This window comes from Enhydra lutris, unplaced genomic scaffold (assembly GCF_002288905.1).
Source record: "Enhydra lutris kenyoni isolate GAN:26980312 unplaced genomic scaffold, ASM228890v2 scaffoldscaffold8, whole genome shotgun sequence".
Classification (NCBI taxonomy): domain Eukaryota; kingdom Metazoa; phylum Chordata; class Mammalia; order Carnivora; family Mustelidae; genus Enhydra; species Enhydra lutris.
Window position 1 is genome coordinate 43,453,729 of NW_019154092.1, and position 19,844 is coordinate 43,473,572.

At 42.6% G+C, this 19,844-nt stretch overlaps 1 pseudogene; it reads left to right on the forward strand.

Moving 5' to 3' along the window:
• Window positions 1-427: 427 nt before the first annotated feature.
• Window positions 428-19,844, forward strand: part of LOC111142419 — a 156,896-nt pseudogene continuing 137,479 nt past the window's right edge.

A 19,844-nucleotide genomic window follows, 5' to 3' on the forward strand; every position in this document is an offset into this window, starting at 1 on the left:
ACCTGGAAACTTCAAACTGTCCTTTGGCTCCTCTTTGGGAGACTAGCCATGAGCTCTGATGATGCCGAATGGAAGATTCTTTCTCTGGAGCAGGCAGTGGCGTCTGTGCTAAAGACTCAGGTTAATTTCAGTGATATTTGGAAGCTGTCATGATCCGAGCTCTTTGTGAAACCGCACTCAGAAATGGTTGATGATGGTACAAATCTCATCTGTCACTTTGAGCTTAAAATCCACAGCTCTCCTTGGCTGTATGATTTGGTACAGTTTTCTTTTGAATTTTTAAAAAATTATTCAATCTTGAGATCATTGTAGATACACATGCAGTTTTAAAAAACAACATGAGAGCCCCTGTAACTTTTATAAAGTTCTCCCCAACCGTACCTCTTGCAAAATTAGAGTACAGTACCCCCCATCCGATATTGACGTAATGCAGAAGGGGGACATGCCCCTGGCAGGAGAAGGTGGGTGCTCCTCCTGGCCCCCACGTGGTCTCCACTGATGCCATGCAGAGGGTTTCATTCTTTCCTAATGGGCAACATGGTCCCAGCCTCTCTGACAGCTCCCTGGTGTTGGATTTGGGGCAACATGTTACAGCCTGACTGGGATGGAATCTGGCCTCCTTACCTAGCCTTTGCTGGCTTAGGTGGCCACAGGCCCACAGGCCCACAGGGCCACAGGGTTTTCTGTGGTGTTTGGATCTAGAAGAGCAGTTATCGCTTAAACGTCATCTTTCTAGGCTGCCCCTTTCTTGGCCCTTTGGCTAAGAGAGCGTGCCTTTGCCGGGACTCCTACTATCTGCATGGGGGTGGGGGGGGGGTTGCTGTTCTGGGTTGCCAGGTACGGCAGCCTCAAGTCTGGGATATGCGAGGCTTAAAGAAACAAACAGGAAATCCACTGAACTCATCGCTGGGTCATTCCTCAGGACCTGAGATCCCTCCCTGGTCTGCCTTTTCCTCTCCACTTTTCAGAGCCTGATGTATACTATCCAGGGGTTTTCGTTGTACTGGATGGGAGGAGTAGGAAAAAGTACACAGAGTCCATCTTTTTGGAAGCAAAATTTCCCAGTGTCTTTTTCTTTTCTGAACATGAAATGCCATCATCCGTCCTCGGCTGACCTCTTGTCCCACCCTCCTGGGTGCCTGAGGCTCCGATCACAGCTTCCTGAGACACAGCCTCGCCCCTGCGCCGCAGTCCCTCTGCCCACACCACCACCGCTGCTAAAGATGAACACCTAGTGCATGCCAGGCACTTTACATGTAATGATTCTGAGTTAAGCACTATTATTACAGAGGTGAAGAAACTGAGGCCCGAGGAGATTAAGCAATTCCCTCCAGGTCACCCAGCAAGGAAGCTGCAGAGCCTGCGTTTGGACCCAGGCAGCCTGGCTTGGAAGCCCCCTGCCAGCCACTTCCGGTTAATCCAACGTGGGCATCAGAATCCCCTGAGGGCTTGAAAGCACGGATTGCTGGGTCCACCCCCAGAACTTCGGATTCAGCTGGTCTGGGATAGGGTTTGAGAATTTGCATTTTAAACAAGTTCCTGGGCAATGCGGATTCTACTTTCTGGAAACCATACTTTGCAAACCAGTAACCTTTCCGCCTTCTTCACCCTAATTTGCTCTGCTAATTGCTCCCCTGCCTCTTCGATTCAGTACAGGTATGAGCTCACCCGATTTGACCTCCTCTTCCTTCCGCCCTCAGATACTCCTTCCAATCTCCCGTGGCAGTCTCTGTGTATCTTAATCATTGTCTTTGCCGCATTATATGGAAATTATCTGTTTGTTTCATTTCCATTCCCTTGACCCCCTTGAGGGCAGAGAGGTTAGAGCGGAGCAAAGTATTTATTATTCATCTTTGTAGAGTCCCCTGGGGTGATGTTGCAAAGAGATTCCAGGGCCCAACCCCCTGAGTCAGTAGATCTGGGGTGGGGCTCTGGAATCTTCACTTAAAGGACTGACACAATTCCCATGCCCTTGGCCTACTTTGAGATACTGCGCTAGAACTTTGCATTGCGTTTGGCACTAAGTACTCAATACATTCTTTATTAACTGGATTTTATTGAACTGAACTTTGAGGTGAAATGGTAACCCCCGACCTCCTTTTCTGTGCCACGTAACCACTGTGATGGCAATTCCCGTGCTTTTTCCTCCAAAACCTAAAGGGGATGTACCTTGTACCACCTCCCCCCCCCCATTCTTACTTTCTTTCCCTTTTCAATCACAACTCAGGTTCCTGTGCTGCTGCTGCTCTTGGCTTGCTGTTGAGAACACATGGAAGCATTTAAACACATTTTGTCAAGGGTTCCCTTTTTAAAATTTTAAAATTTTGAGACATAACTTACCTAGAGTCAATGCATACATCTTAGGTATTCAGCCTGATGAACTTTACCTATGAACACACTTATGTAGCCAGACTCAGAGCCTGATGTGGGACATCAACACTCAGAAGGTCCTCTCTTGACCTCTTCCACTAAACACCCCTCCTCTAGGGCACCCCGGTTCTGACTTCTGTCACCACAAACCGGTTTTGCCTATTCTTGAACTTCTCATAGATGAGATGATATAATATGTGTACCTTTTTTTATCTGGCTCTTTGTGCTTTGCATTGTGTATGTGAGATGCATTTATGTCTTTGTATCTAGCATTTTTCACTGCTATGTTGTATTTTGTGTTGTGAATATAAAACAATCAACTATTCTTAGGTTGGATATCTTTTTGTTTTTGGTTTCCTCATTTTTTGTTGTGATAAAATACATATAACATAAATTTTACCATTTTAACCACTTTTACGTGTACAATTCCGTGGCATTAAGTACCTTCACATTGTTGTATAACCACCACCACAGTCCATCTCCAGAACTTTCTTATCTTCCTAAACAGAAACTCTGTCCCCACTGAACACCAACTACCCATTTACCTTCTTTTTGCTCCTGGCAACCACCGTTCTATTTGTTGTTTCTATCAATTTGACTTCTCTAGGTACCTCATATAAACAAAATCATACAGTATTTGTCTTTCATAAGTGGTTTATTTTACTTAGATTAATGTCCTCAAATGTAGCATTTGGAATGTCCCCATTTTGGAGCATGTCTTAGAATCGCTTTTCTTATTTAGGCTGGGTGATACTCCATTGCATGGATATAACACGTTTTATCTGTTCATTTGTTGGTGGACATTTGGGTTGTTTCCACCTTTTGGCTGTGGAGATTTTTCTTCTTTAGTTTCAGGGTGTCCAAGGCAGGTTCATGCTGCCCCAGAAGAGTATATGCGCTGTGGGATAACTGGGGCAGTCACTGGATTATCATTCCTTGGAGCTCCTGCAGCTGGAAGAAAGTGTTAGCTAGAATTTGGGAAACAGAGCAGGTGGATCCAGAGCCTGAGAAGCATGACAAGTAGCGTGCCACTCTGTAAGCATGCAGGGGAGACAGTGGAGAGTGAGCAGGGGTTGCAGATAAATAGTGGTGAGTCTAGCAACCAGTTGGTTGGAAACCCCTCATATGGTTACTATATCTTTGGTATGGTATGGCTATGAAAGCTGATTATCTAGTGGGCATTTCACTTTCTTTGTTACATGACTTAAGGTCCTTTTTTTTTTTTTTTTTTTAAAGATTTTGCTTTTTTATTTGTCCGAGAGACAGAGAGAGAGCAAGATCGTGAGCAACAGCAGGGGAAGCGGGAGGGAGAGGGAGAAGAAGGCTCCCTGCTAAGCAAGGAGCCCGATGCAGGATTCTATCCCAGGACCCTGGGATCATGACCTGAGCTGAAGGCGGATGCTTAACTGACTGAGCCACTCAAGCATCCCAACTTAAGGTCCGTTTGAAGGCTGAATTTTCAGAAAGTTCATATGGGCTGGTTATTGACGTTTGCTTCTCCTGCCATGACTTCTGCCATCATCTATATACTGACAATTCCCAAATTTATCTTATTAGTGCTAACTTTCTTTTGGGCTTCAGACCATCTTTCCATCAGCTTAGTTGACATTACACCTATATCCAAAGACACATCAAATTCAATATGCCCTAAAAAACCATTTTTATCTTCTCAGTCTTGATGGGTGCCATTATATTTACTTTATCTGCTTATAGAAGCCAGAATTCCCAGAATCGTCTTTTAACTTCTTCCCTCCCTGGGCTCCATGTACTGACTGTACTTCTAAAATATAACCCCCCCAATAAAATAAAATATCTCTAGAACATGTCTCCTTTTTTTTGAAGAGGAAGGGTTGGAGGGACCCAACCCAGGGGTTGGAGGGAGAGGGAGAGAGAGAATCTTAAGCAGACTCCACACCTAGCATGGAGCCAGATGTGGGGCTCAATCTCATAACCCTGAGATCACGACCTGAGCTGAAGTCAAGAGTTGGACACTTAACTGACTGAGTCCCCTCTTTTCTCATTTTTTTTAAAAGTAGGCTTTGTACACAGCATGGAGTCCAACATGGGGCCCAAACTCATGACACTGAGATCAAGACTTGAGCTGAGACCAAGGGTTGGACACTTAACTGACTGAGTCCCCCAGATGCCCCTGTCTTTAAGATCATATTGCCATGCTTGAATTTCACCCCATTCTTCTTTCACTGACACTGTTCTCTTCTGCCACATTGTAGTCAGGGTAATTTTTTCAAGACAGATTTGATGATGTCATTTGCAATGTTTCCTCTTGTCTCTAAACCTTCGAAGTCTCCCCATTGCCAATAAGATAAACCTTATGTTCCTTAGTGTGGTTTCTAGGGCATTCCCGGACCCATTGCTCAAGCACTTAGCCAGAATCATCTTCTACTTGACATCTTTTGCCATATGCTTCACTCAGGCTCTCTAATATTGGACATTATTTTGTGTTGTGGTATCTTTGCATGTGCTATTCTTTCTGAAAGAAGAACACTTAAAATTCTATTCTATTCTTTTCCATTTTTGAGGAAGTCGGCCTCTCTGCTATCCTCCTCTGAGCATTTTTTTTTTTCTTGGAGGAGGTGGAACTTATGCAGGGTCTGGAGTGAAGGCTCATGGGGTTCTTTGTACTTTGGTGTGTGGCTTAGGGTTCCCACATAGTCCCTGGGGCCACAACCGGAGTCTAGGCTTAATTCCCCCTTGTATGACCTAGGACAAGCTTCCTTGGGTCCTGTATTTCAGTTTGTCTTTTATTTCCTAACTTTCTGATCTTGGCAGTTGAGCTTCATTCTTCAAGCCAGGCTGATATTATCTACTGTGCAAGAGTGCATTACATGAAGAGATACATGTGAAATCCTTTTATAAGCTATAAATATTACAGCTATCGTATACTATGAATTTATGCTTCATTCTTTTCCTTTACTCTTTCTTTTCATATTTCTCTTCTTTCTCTCTTCTTCCTTCATTTTTTAATCTCTCTCTTTTTCCTATATTTTTAATATGCTTTCTTCTTCTTCCCTTTGAACTGGCCATTGTACTTCAGCAACTTTAGTCCTGCTTGGTGCTCTTTCCATTCTGACCCCTCCATTTGCACCAAGGGCCACCAAATGGTCCTGTGAATTTAACAATACTTACCTTTCCCCGTTTTGTTCAATCTTCTCTTCTGGGGATTAACCACTCTTCCTAGCCTCGGAAGTGTTCTCCAACTTAGACTCTTTGTTGCTGGACTTTAAAAAAGACTCCCCGTGTAACATTGTCAACTGATTAACCTTTAGGCCTGAAAAAAAAATGGGAATATCAAAGCAGTAATATTTTCAGCTGTTTTCCACTGAAGGGTACATCAATCATAGAAATGTCTTTGACTCCTGTTTGGTTACTGCACCAACAATTGCATATAACTTTCTGAGTTAGAGGGAGATAATGGTTTCTTGGGGTAATAAAGCTGTCAGGAGGAGGGAGACTTTCATCTAACTCCATAAAAAATGTGAAAGCATCGAGTGGCGGTGCAAGGACGTTGAGGGGATGGCAACATCTGGAGACTCTAGGAACCTAACTACTCTTGTAATTTATTGCCCTGAGAGAAACCATTGGGCCAGGAACCTGGAAGCCTGGGTTCTTTTCTCGTCTCCATCACTGACTTCCAGAGTGACCTTGGGTAAGTTGCCTCACCTTTCTTTGCCTCTCATATTCATTTTATAGTCAAGGACAAGACTACTGCTTGTATTTACCTATTTGCTACCCAAAGAGAGTGTTTATTTCCCTCTCTCTCTTTCTGTAGATAAACGAAGCACACTTTTTGGAGCTGTTGTGTAAATTCGAGCTGTTATTCTCATCATATATATGTATTTTATTTATAAAGAGCTTCAATTTACTTTATTAGACATTCATCAGGCCCAGGTGCCAAAAGGTTTAATGTTAGGGCCATGCCAGTTTTAAAGAGGAAGTAGGTGCCACTCAGAGAAATGGGTATTGCAGAATCAGAACTTAAATGTCCTATTAATCACTTTAATTTTCTCCTGTTTAATCACAGACCCATAGGACAAAAGAGAAACTTTGCAAATAAAATCAGAGGATCTTGCAAGTAGAATTGTCTGTATTTAATTATTAGCAGGTGGGTCCAATTCAGCATGGAATAGCAGTGACGTGTCCAAAACCCAGCTGGGGGTCACACACAAAGTGGAGCCAGGGGCAGGGTTAGGATTAGAGTCAGTGTCCTCCTTCTCCATGCAAACTTCCCAAGACACAATGCCATTGCTTACTTTGGTACTCATGTGTCTTACCATTTTTAGCATTTATTGTTCCATTATATTCTATCTTTCCAAATTGCTTTCTTTTACTATAATTGGACTTTTAGGGGATGGTTATTTCTGTGGCTACAAATGCATTCATTCCATAAGTATTACTAAGTCTCATGAGGTGTCAGTCATTAATGATGGCCTGGGAGGGAGTAGTGGGCACAGCAGTTATGGCTCCTACCTTCATCGACCTTGGGATCCATAGGAGAGAGACGTTAAAACATTGCCGTGCAAATACCTGGTTGCAGTGATCATTAATGTGAAGAAGAAAAAGCAGCAGGTGCTGTTAGGGAAGTAGTGATTGTCTTGTAGGTGGCTTCACCTGATACTATAGCTCTCAGTCCCTTTGTCATCTTCCTCAAGGCCACTCCGTTTGCCCCACCAATATCTCCCCAACACTGTGGCGTATTTATTTTATTTTCATTGTTTATTTTTAAATGTTTAATTGTTGTAAAATACACATAACATAAAATTTACCATCTTAGCTATTTTTAGATGTGCTTTTCAATAGTGTTATGTACCTTCTTGCTGTTGGGAAGCCACTACTTCCATCCATCTCCAGAATGCTTTTCATCTTGCAAAACAGAAACTCAATATCCATCGAACAATAACTCCCCATTCCTCTCTCCCTCAGCCTCTCGCAACCACCATTCTATTTTCAGACTCTATGAATTTGACTAGGATAAGTCCCACATATAAGTGAGATCATACTGTATTTGTCTTTTGGTGATTCTTTCACTTATTTCACTTAGCATCATGTCCTTAAGATTCACCTGTATTGTAGCATGGGTTAAAATTTTCTTACTTTTGAAGGCTGTATGATAACCCATTGTAGATGTATGCCACATTTTGTGTATCCACTAATGGATGCTTGAGTTGCTTCTACCTTTTGGCTGTTGTAAATAATGCTGCTATAAATACCTTTTTGAGATCCCGCTTTCAATTTTTTTTTTAAAGACTGTATTTATTTATTTGAAAGAAAGAGAGAGAGAGAGAGCAGAAGCAGGGCAGAGGGAGGGGGGCAGCAGGCTGTCCACTAAGCAGGGAGCCCAACATGGGGCTCAATCCCAGGACCCCAGGATCATGACCTGAGCAGAAGGTAGACGCTTAACCAACTTAGCCACCCAGGCATCCCATCAATTCTTTTGAATATATGTACCCAGAGAAGGAATGGCTGGATCATGTGGTAATTATGTTCTTAGTTTTTGGGGGATGTGTGCTTATTTTGTACTTGATTTCTGTTCAAACAAGGCTCAGGCTAGTGCAGGGCATGTATGATTTACATTCGTTTCTTATTTTTTTCCTCCCTTAGGAGGATTGTGCCAAAACCATGGTACATTTCAGCTGGTTTTTTTTCCTGAACTGCTCCACTCAGAATTTAGCTAAGACCCCCCGAAAGCAATCTCTTTAACTAACACACACACACACTCACATGCACACAGACGCACAAGCACAAATACATGTGCACACACTGTCTTTTCTGGTCTCGATTCATTGAATCATAGATTCCTAATTATGGTAGAACAGTGTGTATGAGATCATCCGTGATAACGTGACTACCAAGGGAAGTAACAGCTGTTCGTTTGAAGTGAATGTAGAGAGTATAAAAGACAAGAAAGCCAGTGCCATCAACCTTAAAAGTCCTTGGAATGCCCACGACTCCCCCGTTTCTGCAAGCTTCCCTTGCTTTCCAACCTGCCTTTAATTAGTTCTTCTTGTCCTCAAACTTCAGCACTCAAGATAATGAAAAAAGCTATTTCTTATTCGACTCTATTGTTTTTCTGCGCTGTTTCATTACCAGTTTCGAAACTTGTTGTTTTCTACTATTTTTCATTGCAAATGTGCAGAATTTCAATTATGTTAAGATCCCTTCTACCCTTGGAATTCAATAATTTTATATTATAGAACAAGTAGGCCTTTTGGGGGCTAACTTAAGAACTTAACCACAGTTGATAACAATGTTTTTTTCCTCTATGGAGAAATCTTCCTTGAGGCTTCAATTCTAACCAACAGACTTACAAATAAATATTTAGAATACAATTCTCTTGTAAGTAGGACCACCCAGATTTTCAACTTTTGGTCTTGGGCTGTTTTACATGTAATCATCTCTTCCAAAGTACCTATGCTGGAGAGGTGTTCCATGGATGCTAGGTAAGAGAAGAAAAGAGACTCTACATTCTCTCTGGGCAATTAAATTTTGGTGCCGCAGCTTTTCTTTTGTCTTCTGTGTGTAGCTGAAATCCGTTTCTACTTGCTTTGTCCTTTGTTAAGTTAGAAGCAGCTGATTTTGGGCGCCTGGGTGGCTTAGTGGGTTAAGCCGCTGCCTTCGGCTCAGGTCATGATCTCAGGGTCCTGGGATCGAGTCCCACGTCGGGCTCTCTGCTTAGCAGGAAGCCTGCTTCCTCCTCTCTCTCTCTCTCTGCCTGCCTCTCCGTCTACTTGTGATCTCTCTCTGTCGAATAAATAAAATATTAAAAAAAAAAAAAAGAAGCAGCTGATTTTAAATGTAATTAGGTTTTTAAAGAGGATGAAATTCACACCATACAGAAAAATGTAAGGATGTATATAGCCTATACCCACAATTTATACTTCATGGATATTCACAGTTTGCAGTATTTGCTTCCAATAGATTTTTTTCTTTAAGAAATGAAATGTTACCTTTATAATCTTTCTACAACCATCCCCATTGTGTGCCCTCCCTCTTTCCCTTACCAGAGATACCAACATCCTCGAGTTTGTTTTTGTTCTTATCCATAATTTTATTCTTTACTCTATTTAATATATTCCATAAATAGTATAAGTATTATTCTCTGTATTGAAAGACATATTGATAGTAAAACACCATCTGTGCCCTTTGGCAATTTGCTATTTTTACTTAACATCAATTTCAAAACCTATACATGTTGATATATATAAATCTAGTTCATATATATTCTCTCTTATATGGGATTCCATCATATGAATAAACCACAGTTTATTTTTCCATCATCTCTTGATGGGCAGGGTCTCCTAGGAAGCAGAACCGAAGACCCAAGCTTAACATGGAAGTCAAAGCTGCTTAGGGAGTTTGCTCCCAGGGAAGCAAGAGCAAGAGAGAAAGACAGTAGTGAATCAGGAAGGGAGGGGAGCTGACGTGATGAGTGATGCTGGCCACTGCTTGCTTGATCTTGTGGGACGTGTCATGCTGTATGAGCTACTCTGTCTCAGGACACATCATGCTGTATGAGCTACTCTGTGTCAGGACAGTCCTTGAGAAGGAAAAAAAATTTAACCACCACCTATGTCCCATTTATCACAGATTTGCCCCAGGTAGAGTTGTCAGATGGAGCAAATAAAAATATAGAATACCAGCTAAATCTGAATTTTAGATAAGCAACCAAACACTTTTTAGTGTGAGGATATCCTCAATTTTGCATGGGACATACCAATATTAAAAAACGAGTCATTGTTTATCTGAAATTCACATGTAAGTGATATCCTGTCATTTATCCGGCAACTCCAGCTCTACTGTGTTAGTGCCCAGCGCTTCCAGGGGAGTGCTGATGGGTCTGAACATAATACTTTGCACATCAGAGAATTACAGATGGGCAGTGGAAGGCATCTTGCAGACCATCCTCAATTTTTTTCCACTTTCATGCTTCTGAGGCTCATAACACACTCCCATTCATAATAATGGCTAATAATAATACCAATTAATGGTGTCTTAACGGGGGCATATGAGAACATCAAATAAGAATCTGGTGATAGTGGTAGTGCGTGTGTGTGTGTGTGTGTGTGTGTGTGTGTGTTTGTGGGGGGGAGGGAAAGAGAATATGAATGAGAAATCAGGGTGGAGTCAGGAGGCACATATATTTTGAAAATATATTTTGGGGCACCTGGGTGGCTCAGTTTGTTGAGCATCCACCTCTTGGTTTCAGCTCAGGTTGTGATCTCGTGGGTCATGGGATCAAGCCCTGGATTGGGCTCTGTGCTCAGCAGGGAGTCTCCCTGAAGATTCTCTCCCTCTGATCCTCCCCTCAGGCTCTCTCTCTTTCAAATAAATAAATAAATCTTTCAAAATACATATATTTTGAAAAATTCTCCAGTCAATTCTAATATATCCCCTGATGGTTGTGTACTCTATTCCCCTCACCAAATCAATGGTCATCTTTGGGAGACCATGGGAGATTTTTTAAAGAAGTGCTGTTCAAGCTAATATTTGGGGCTTGATCAGGAATTAATTAGACAAAGAGGAATGGGATTGAAAACACATTTCAAACAATAAGAACAGTTTTTCAAAGGCCTTTAAGTGAGAGGGGGCATGGTGTGTATGGGAAACTGGAAGGTGACAAGAGTGACTGAGGAAAAAGAGGGGAAGAGTGGTGAGATATGTGACTGGGGATGCAGGTAGAGTCCCCATCCCATAGGACCTAACATGCCATGTGAAAGATTTGGGACTTTATCCTAGCAACAGTGGGAAGTCATAGAATGATCTGAATTGAGGAGAGATATGGATTAATCTGATTTTTTATAAAAACAAGATATGGCTCCAGAGTGGAGAGCAGACTTCAGGGGATATCATTTGGTGGGTGACTGACTAGGCAGGACATTGATGTTGGGTTGGATTTAAGAGTAACAGTGGAGAGGGGCACCTGGTGGCTCAGTGGGTTGAGCCTCTGCCTTCGGCTCAGGTCATGATCTCAGGGTCCTGGGATCGAGCCCCGCATTGGGCTCTCTGCTCGGCAGGGAGCCTGCTTCCCCCTCTCTCTCTGCCTGCCTCTCTGCCTACTTGTGATTTCTCTCTCTGTCAGGTAAATAAATAAAATCTTAAAAAAAAAAAAAAAGAATAACAGTGGAGATTCAGAGTGGCGGGTGGGTACCAGAGATCCTTAGAAGGTAAAATCAGCAGGACTTTATACTTTGGAAATGAAGGAGAGGTATTCATAAAGATGTGTCTTAAGTCTCTGACTTGATTAATTAGATGGTCAGTGGTGCCAAGCACTGAGATAGGGAACCTTGGAGAAGGATGGGTGTGGGAGTAGTGTGGGCCTGATTATTATGAAGTGTTTTAAGACATTTGACTGGAGATGTTAAAGCCATTGAACGTCTGCGTGTGACATTGGAGGAATTGCTTAGGCTGGAGTTGAGATTGGTGATCCAAGCCATGGGTATAAATGAGGGTACTTTAGACAGGGTGCAGGTTAAAGCAACACCAGACAATCAAGGCTTCTCCTGAATACTAGTTAATATGGTAAACTAATTCTTGAGCAAATCTTTTGAAGGAAGAAGTTTCTCTCTTTGGCAACCAGTGGAGCCTTCTATAGAGCCTTAACCCATAGGGATAACCTCGACAGAAGAGATTTAAGTAATGTGGGGAGGGTATATTTGAACAGGTAGGGCCTTGTCAGGTTTTATAAGCCACAATGGACTGGAAGCTGCCTTCTGTTTCTACCACTATAGGAACTGTTCTGTTCCTCTACAGATAAGGTGTAGCAGACAGAGGGTAAGCTGAGAGATGCTTAAGATATTTGAATTCATAAATTCATGAGACCAGCTAAGTTTTCTCTTTTCTCTGTTTTGTTTTTGCTTTTGAGAAAGAAGCAAGTAAGAGAAAAATAGGCAGATATCAAAGAATATTTTTTGTTTGATGGGTTTTATTTATTTATTTATTTATTTTGGTAAAGAAACTCCTGGGGGGCCTCCTGGCATCAAAACAGATTCAGCAGCATCTCCTCCACCTCCTTTATCTTCTCTGTAGCTCTAAATAGTGAGCCATATGGAAAATCATGATGCTGTCATTCATCGAGTGTCTCACATGTATCAGATACATGGAACCTCTATGATATAGATGTCATTATCCCCATTTCACAAGTAATCAAAAAGGGAGGCTCAGAGAGTTTAATAAGTTGGGTCACACCATTTAGCTAGCAAGTGACAGGCTGAGGATTGGAATATAAGCTTGACTCTCAGCCATCTTGTCTCCTGTTCATCATACTATTTCTCTTAATTGTTTGGAGAGGGCCTAAAATCTAGATAGAACCAGATCCTAAAACAAAGATTCCATTCTGTCCTCTAGAATCCACTTTGTAATGTAGGAAAGTGGATTCAGATGTTTTGGAAACTTATGGGACAGAATGGGTTGTTAGGAACTAGCCTTTCTTTAACTAGAAAATTCAATTAACTAGAACACTCCATTCCCCATATGCTCCTATTAATTGCTGTTTTACATGCCACAGGGAAAAAGTAAGGGGGTTGCTCTGGGGAAAGAGAATGAGCAGTGCAAATTCTGAGCATCCCAAGGGTTTTGAGTATAAATTATCTTGTTAGGATTGGGACTCTTTCTTTGTGCTTGAAGTTTTTATTGACTTTGAATTCAAATCAAATGCCTTACATGAGTTCTTCACATCAGAGTAACAGTGTTGGGAATGATCACTATGCCTCCTGTGGTTTTCAAGCTGCATCTTGGAAGCTTTTCTTGGTCTTTTTGGGCTGGTCAGCGTTCTCATTTTCCTCCTGGATACCCTTTTGGGTCCCAAGTCGGAGGGTTATTTATTTTACTTTGCATTTAGACCTGAGAAATCTTTGTGTAATTATGACCTCATTGTTTGAATAGCTGCCTTCTTGAGAGAGGAAAGAAAGGGGTAAAAGAAGTCCAACACTTCTGAGCCAGTTGCTCAACTGCACATGTGTTTTGTGCTCTTTGGGTTATTTTCAAATAGGGCTTTCCATAGGGCAAGAACAACAAGAATGATCACTCTGCAAGGATATGTACTCGGGGGGTCATATCGGAGTAGCTAGGAGTCCACGGGCTTGGATGTCACTAAATCTGGAGGTGCTCCAAGATCCAAACTGTCCAGCAGAGGGAAAGAGGCACTTGCTTTTCTGCAGGTCATATCTTTTATTTATTATTTATTTATTATTTTTTTTAAAGAAGATTTTATTTATTTATTTGAGAGAGAGCAAGTAAGAGAGAGCATGAGAGGTGAGAAGGTCAGAGGGAGAAGCAGACACCCCATGGAGCTGGGAGCCTGATGCAGGACTTGATCCTGGGACTTTGGGATCATGGCCTGAGCTGAAGGCAGTTGCTTAACCAAATGAGCCACCCAGGTGTCCCTCTACAGGTAAGATCTTCAGATTTAAGGAAGGATCTGAGGACTAATACCACTTAGAGCAATAACAGCTGACATTCTTTGTGCACTTGCTTTGTGCTAGGTTCAGAGCTAAGTGAGTTTCTGTTTCTCCTTCCCCTTTTTATCCCCATGGAAACCCTCCTGGATGAGTATTGTTTTGGACACTGCAAATCCTCTGGGTCTCACATCTTGCATCAGTCCCTAAGGTAGTTACTAGTTCAAAGCAAACTTCAATCTATTTTGTGTATGTGCACTGAAAGGGAGCCCCATTTTGGCCTAAGCCTCCTACCTCTTACTTCCTACCTTGAGGATTTTCTGACATCTGGGCTTGGGATGCAAAACTCAGCCCAGAAGTTCAGGAGTTAATGCTCATGTGGCCACCCCTGACCAATGGGGACAAGAGTCAGTAGATAGATGCTTCCCCTTTTCATTAGCCAGACAGACTCTTCTGAGACCTATTTCACAAGCCTCCTGAGAAGGACCTAGTGAGATGGAGCATCAGTTACCTGCAATCCTGACAACATAATGCTCCTCCCCTATTCCATTCTTCCTGTCCCTTATGACTGCTTCCTGGGATCTCTTTCCAAATGTACTCTCTGTAGGCCAGTCTCCTGCTCTGCTCTGGGCTGTCAGGCAGTGGTGGGGAACACAGACTAGACAAATAGTATGGGAAGGTTCTAAAGCCAAGTGTTCCTCTTTGCTGCTTCTACTGCAGCACGTGTTGGCACTCCCCGCTCTCAAGGTCCTACCAAGAAGGGCTCAGTACCTTTCTTACCACGAGAAACCCTGTATTAACTTTTACTCAGATGTTGTAGGGGCTGGTACCATGGCGGAGTGGGGGCTGCCAAACTATAACATTTAACCTTTAATTCTGAAATTCGTATTAACTACCCTCTTGGAGCCTCCTTATTCTGGCTTCAGGTCAGATGCCTGACACAGGAGGCTGTTTGGGGGCTTCAAATGGTAACCCTTACACGGTTATCCTAAAATCAAGTTCTGTTGCTCTTCATCCTTTGTCTTATTCATCAGAAACTGTGGACATTGTGGAGACTCCTAGATGGGGAGGTTTTGAGAGAGGTTGATTCTTCCAGGGTCTATGGTTTTAGCTACATCCTCCTCAAAGTGAGTCTTAGGCTTTGGACTGTACTTCCCAGCTCATTGTGTGCCATTATCCCCACATCAAAGATTAGGAGACTGAGGCCTGTGGAAGTTAAGTAAGTAAGTAACTTGCCCAAAGTCAGATTCTTAATGGTGGAACTTGCATTCATAGCCAGGTTTCCCTTGCTTTAGGATTCCATGCCATAATCACTAGGTAACACTGTGTAGGGGAGGAAACATTTTTACTCTACCCTTCCAGGTTCTTTTGACTTAAGCGATTAATAGGAGAAAAATAAATTTAATTTTGTACATATGGGAGACCTACAAAGACGTCAGAGGCTCAGAGCTAGGCAACTGATGCTAATATGCCACCCTGAGCTAAGAAGGGGAAATGGGTCTGGGGCTCTGCAGGGAAGGAAGACAATTCACAGGAAGATGGGAAGAGCAAATGTTTGGTAAACAAATGTTCACTGTGCTGTGCAGAGACAGGTAGACACAGAGAAGAATTCAAACAAGTAAGCCCTGCTAAGAATCCCCCCAGCTTACCACACCTAGACCACGCTCTTTGATCTCTGGCGATAGCTCTCTTCCTGGGCCAGGCCCTCTATCTAAATTCTTACAGGCAGTTAAGAGGGAGGTAAAAAGCTCTTCCTGGGTCTTTTGGGCCTTCCTTCTCTTTAGCTTAAAATAATCCACATGCCAAAGTGGCATGTTTTGGGGAGGCTTGTTCTGAACTCCTTCAACTGCCTTCTAGATGAACTTCCCTCAGGGTGGGGCTGGTTTGTGAGCTCCCCTTCTAGAAATACATGCTGGAGGCATCTCAGTTGACACATCTGAGAAAGGAATCTGGACCTGGAGCCTGGAGAGTCTGATGATGAGAACTTTTGTAAACTCCATATCCCCTCTGTTATCTTTGTCGCCCCTTGTCTGTTGCAGCACAGAAATTAAGAGTGAAATCCCTAACATGAAAAGGGCTTATGCACTTGTCCTTGGGGGCGGGAAAGAGAAGGCCCTTTCTTGTGTGCAGCCAGGACTGCCAGAGAAGATGGAGATTCAAGTGGGTGGGTGGCCAAGGCAGAGGGGAGGAAGGCAGGGGGAGCATGTGAGCCTATAGCTCCAAGGAAGAGAGAGCCCATGGTGCAGCTCTGGGCCTAAGCAGGGGGCCCAGGCCATGGTATTAAAAAGTGCAGTGTGGGCAGGACCAGCTTTATGGGCTGCAACCTTTGCTTGGTTTTACACTTTGCTGTTGCAGTCTTGAAATTCGGAATTTCTGAATAGGAATGCAGCATTTTTATTTTGTACGAAGCCCTGCAAATTACGTAGCCTATCCTGAGAGTGGGGTTTTCTAAAATCTCATTTACCCCACCATGTTCATTGGTGATCCTCTACTGGCAGGATTTCAGAAGGGTTGAAAAGAGCTGTTTTCTTCCCTGTGGCTTCCTATCTTTCTTTTGCTTGGGAACCAAAAGGAGCTAAGGATTAAAATGTAGATTCCCCTAGGAAAGAGGGGTGGTTTAAATTCCTGCTAAAATTCAAAGAGCCAAATGCAGCAGTTTTTCTTGGGAGAAAGTTTTAATAAGGGCAGAGAGAGATTGCTGGACCATACCTGGTGCTTAGGATGGGAGACAAGTAGCATCAATCCAGGAAGCCATCTCAGGGGAGCCTGGAAGCTGCCTGTATTGAAGACTTCTTTAAATTTCTTTGCTTTTCTGAGAGCTTTTGTGTGTGTGTGTGTAAGATTTTGTTAGTGAGAGAGAGAGAAAGAGCATGAGCATGTGTAGGGGCAGAGGGAGAGGGAGAAGCAGACTCACCACTGAGCAGGGAGCCCGACAAGGCACTCCATCCCAGGACTCTGGAATCATGACCTGAGCCGAAGGCAGGTTGACTGAGCCACGTAGTGCCCTCTGAGAGCTCTTCTTATGTGCAACTGAATCCTATTCTATTCTATTCTATTCTATTCTATTCTATTCTATTCTATTCCCTAAGCTTCCTTTGCTCTGAGCCTTTGTCATCTTTTATAGAAAGGAAGTAGTGGAGAACTCAAAGTGTTAATGTGGGGATTAAGAGATCTAACATGCAGGAAGCTCCAGTTACCCTGGCCATCCTCTCAGCCTGTATCCATTTCTTCGCTCTCTTACAACGCCAAGCATGTGCCATGTTCCAGACAATTGGAAAGGCTCATGTATTTATCTGGGTAACTTGGGCCAATGCCTACAACAGAGGTACAAATGGCATTTGAGTGTGAATTATTGGGAGTAGCACTTTCCACCATGCCAGTGACCTTAGCATCCATGACAGCTTCGTTCTAGACATGCAAGAGATTTTTTAGTCTTAAGAATTCCTAGAAAGGCTCCACAAAACTTGTGTAGAAGCTACAGCTTGACTTTTAACAGATTCAGTTGCTTTCATTTAATCTACATAGGTGTTGTCTGAGGGGAGTCCTATTCTTGGGATCCATCCAAGTTACACAGATAGTTCACTTGGGCCTCTGTGTGTGTGTGTGTGTTTAATTTATTTTCAGCATAACAGTATTCATTGTTTTTGCACTACACCCAGTGCTCCATACAATCCGTGCCCTCTCTAATACCCACCACCTGGTTCCCCCAACCTCCCACCCCCCACCCCTTCAAACCCCTCAGATTGTTTTTCAGAGTCCATAGTCTCTCATGGTTCACCTCCCCTTCCAATTTCCCCCAACTCCCTTCTCCGCTCTAACTCCCCTTGTCCTCCATGCTATTGTTATGCTCCACAAATAAGTGAAACCATATGATAATTGACTCTCTCTGCTTGACTTATTTCACTCAGCATAATCTCTTCCAGTCCCGTCCATGTTGCTACAAAAGTTGGGTATTCATCCTTTCTGATGGAGGCATAATACTCCATAGTGTATATGGACCACATCTTCCTTATCCATTCATCCGTTGAAGGGCATCTTGGTTCTTTCCACAGTTTGGCAACCATGGTCATTGCTGCTATAAACATTGGGGTACAGATGGACCTTCTTTTCACTACATCTGTATCTTTGGGGTAAATACCCAGTAGTGCAATTGCAAGTTCATAGGGAAGCTCTATTTTTAATTTCTTGAGGAATCTCCAGTGCTCTCCAAAGTGGCTGCACCAACTTGCATTCCCACCAACAGTGTAAGAGGGTGTGTGTATGTGTTTTGTATGCATGTGTGTGCATGCATGTGGGCACATGGCTCAACTTTGCTTTTACTATTTGACCTCATAATCTGTTATTTGGTTACAGTCAAGAAGAAAATAAATGAAGTAAACTTCATTCTCTAAAAAGATTTATTTATTTATTTAGAGTGTGAGTAGGGGAAGGACAGAGGGAGAGAGAATCCCAAACTGACTCCCTGCTGAGTGCACAAACCCCTTGGGGGCTTGATCTCAAGATTTTGAGATCATGACCTGAGCCAAAACCAAGAGTTTGTTGCTCAACCGACTGAGCCACCCAGACTCCCCAACCTCATATATATATATATATATATATATATATATTTTTTTTTTTTTTTTAACCAGCAAATATTCTTCCAAGAATGTTCTCCTTTAGTTTGTGCACTGTTTATAATTTTCTCTGGTAGTAATAATTTAATGAACAACATACAACTTAAGAAGAATGGTGCTGTATGTATGAACAACATACAACTTAAGAAAAATGGTGTCAGGTCAGTGTGTGTGTGGGGGGATATTTCTGATTAGTATATTTCTCCATATTTAGAGTTAAGATTTGGCTAATTTCTCAGGTAACACCAGACCAGAATTGATAGGTTATGTAATGAAAATCAAACCCAAATAAAGCAAAACAGAAGTTATTCTAGTTTTTCAAGTTCTTATTTTTATTTTAAAAATTATACATATTTATTGTTTGAATTTTTTTAAAAGATTTTATTTATTTGACAGAGAGATAGAGAGAGAGTACAAGTAGGCAGAGAGGCAGGCAGAGGGAGAGGGAGAAGCAGGCTCTCCTGGAGAGAGCAGGAGAGCAGGAGCCTGATGTGGGGCTTGATTCCAGGACCCTGAGATCATGACCTGAGCTGAAGGCAGCCACTTAACCAACTGAGCCACCCAGGCACCCCTGTTGTTGGATATTAAAAGGTACAAGTTAGCAAAACAAAAAACCCAGAGCATCTCTGGTGATTTCTTCCCTTCACTTAACTCTGCTTCACTCTTCATGTTTTCGATATATATATATTTTTCCCCAAAATGGGATTATGCTGTACATTTGGCTTTTCATACCTCTTTTTTAATACTTACCAGTATGTTCTTAACAGTTTCTTGTCAGTTAGTGTGCAAGTTTTATCTTAATTCAGTCATTATGCTCATCTTAGCCCCAACTCCACCCGATACTTACACTTCTAAAGCCTGTGATTTATACCACAAGTTTAAAGAGAAACTGATTGGCTCAGCCGATAATTGTCACCTACTCCTTATTGTGTCACCGCCACTGGTAACTGATGAAAACTACTCTAGGCAGGGTGACCATCCCTGTCTCAACAGAATCAGCTGAGGAAGAGAGTCTGTGGGCGGGAAAGATCCCGTAGAAGGGAATGTGGGTGGAGAGGGACCTAAAATAGAACTTGCACAGGAAGAGCGACTCTTGTCTGTACTATGTAGGAAGTATTTTTTCCTGTTTGTTTTAAAATTTTAATGGTATTAGTTCCACCTGCTTTCTCTCTTTTTGTTACTCCAATGACACAGAGTAGGTCTTTTATAATAGTACCATGGGTCCCTGGAACGCTCTCTGTTCATGCTTTTTTTTTTTTTTCTTTTTTTTTAAGATTTTATCCATTTACTTGAGAGAGAGAGGATGAGCAGGGGGGCAGGGGGCAGAGGGAGAAGGAGAAGCAGACTCTTGAATGAGCAAGGAGCCCACCAGGGAGCTCAATCCCAGAATCCCAGGATTCTAACCCGAGCCGAAGAAGGCAGGTGCTCAACCAACTGAGCCACCCAGGCA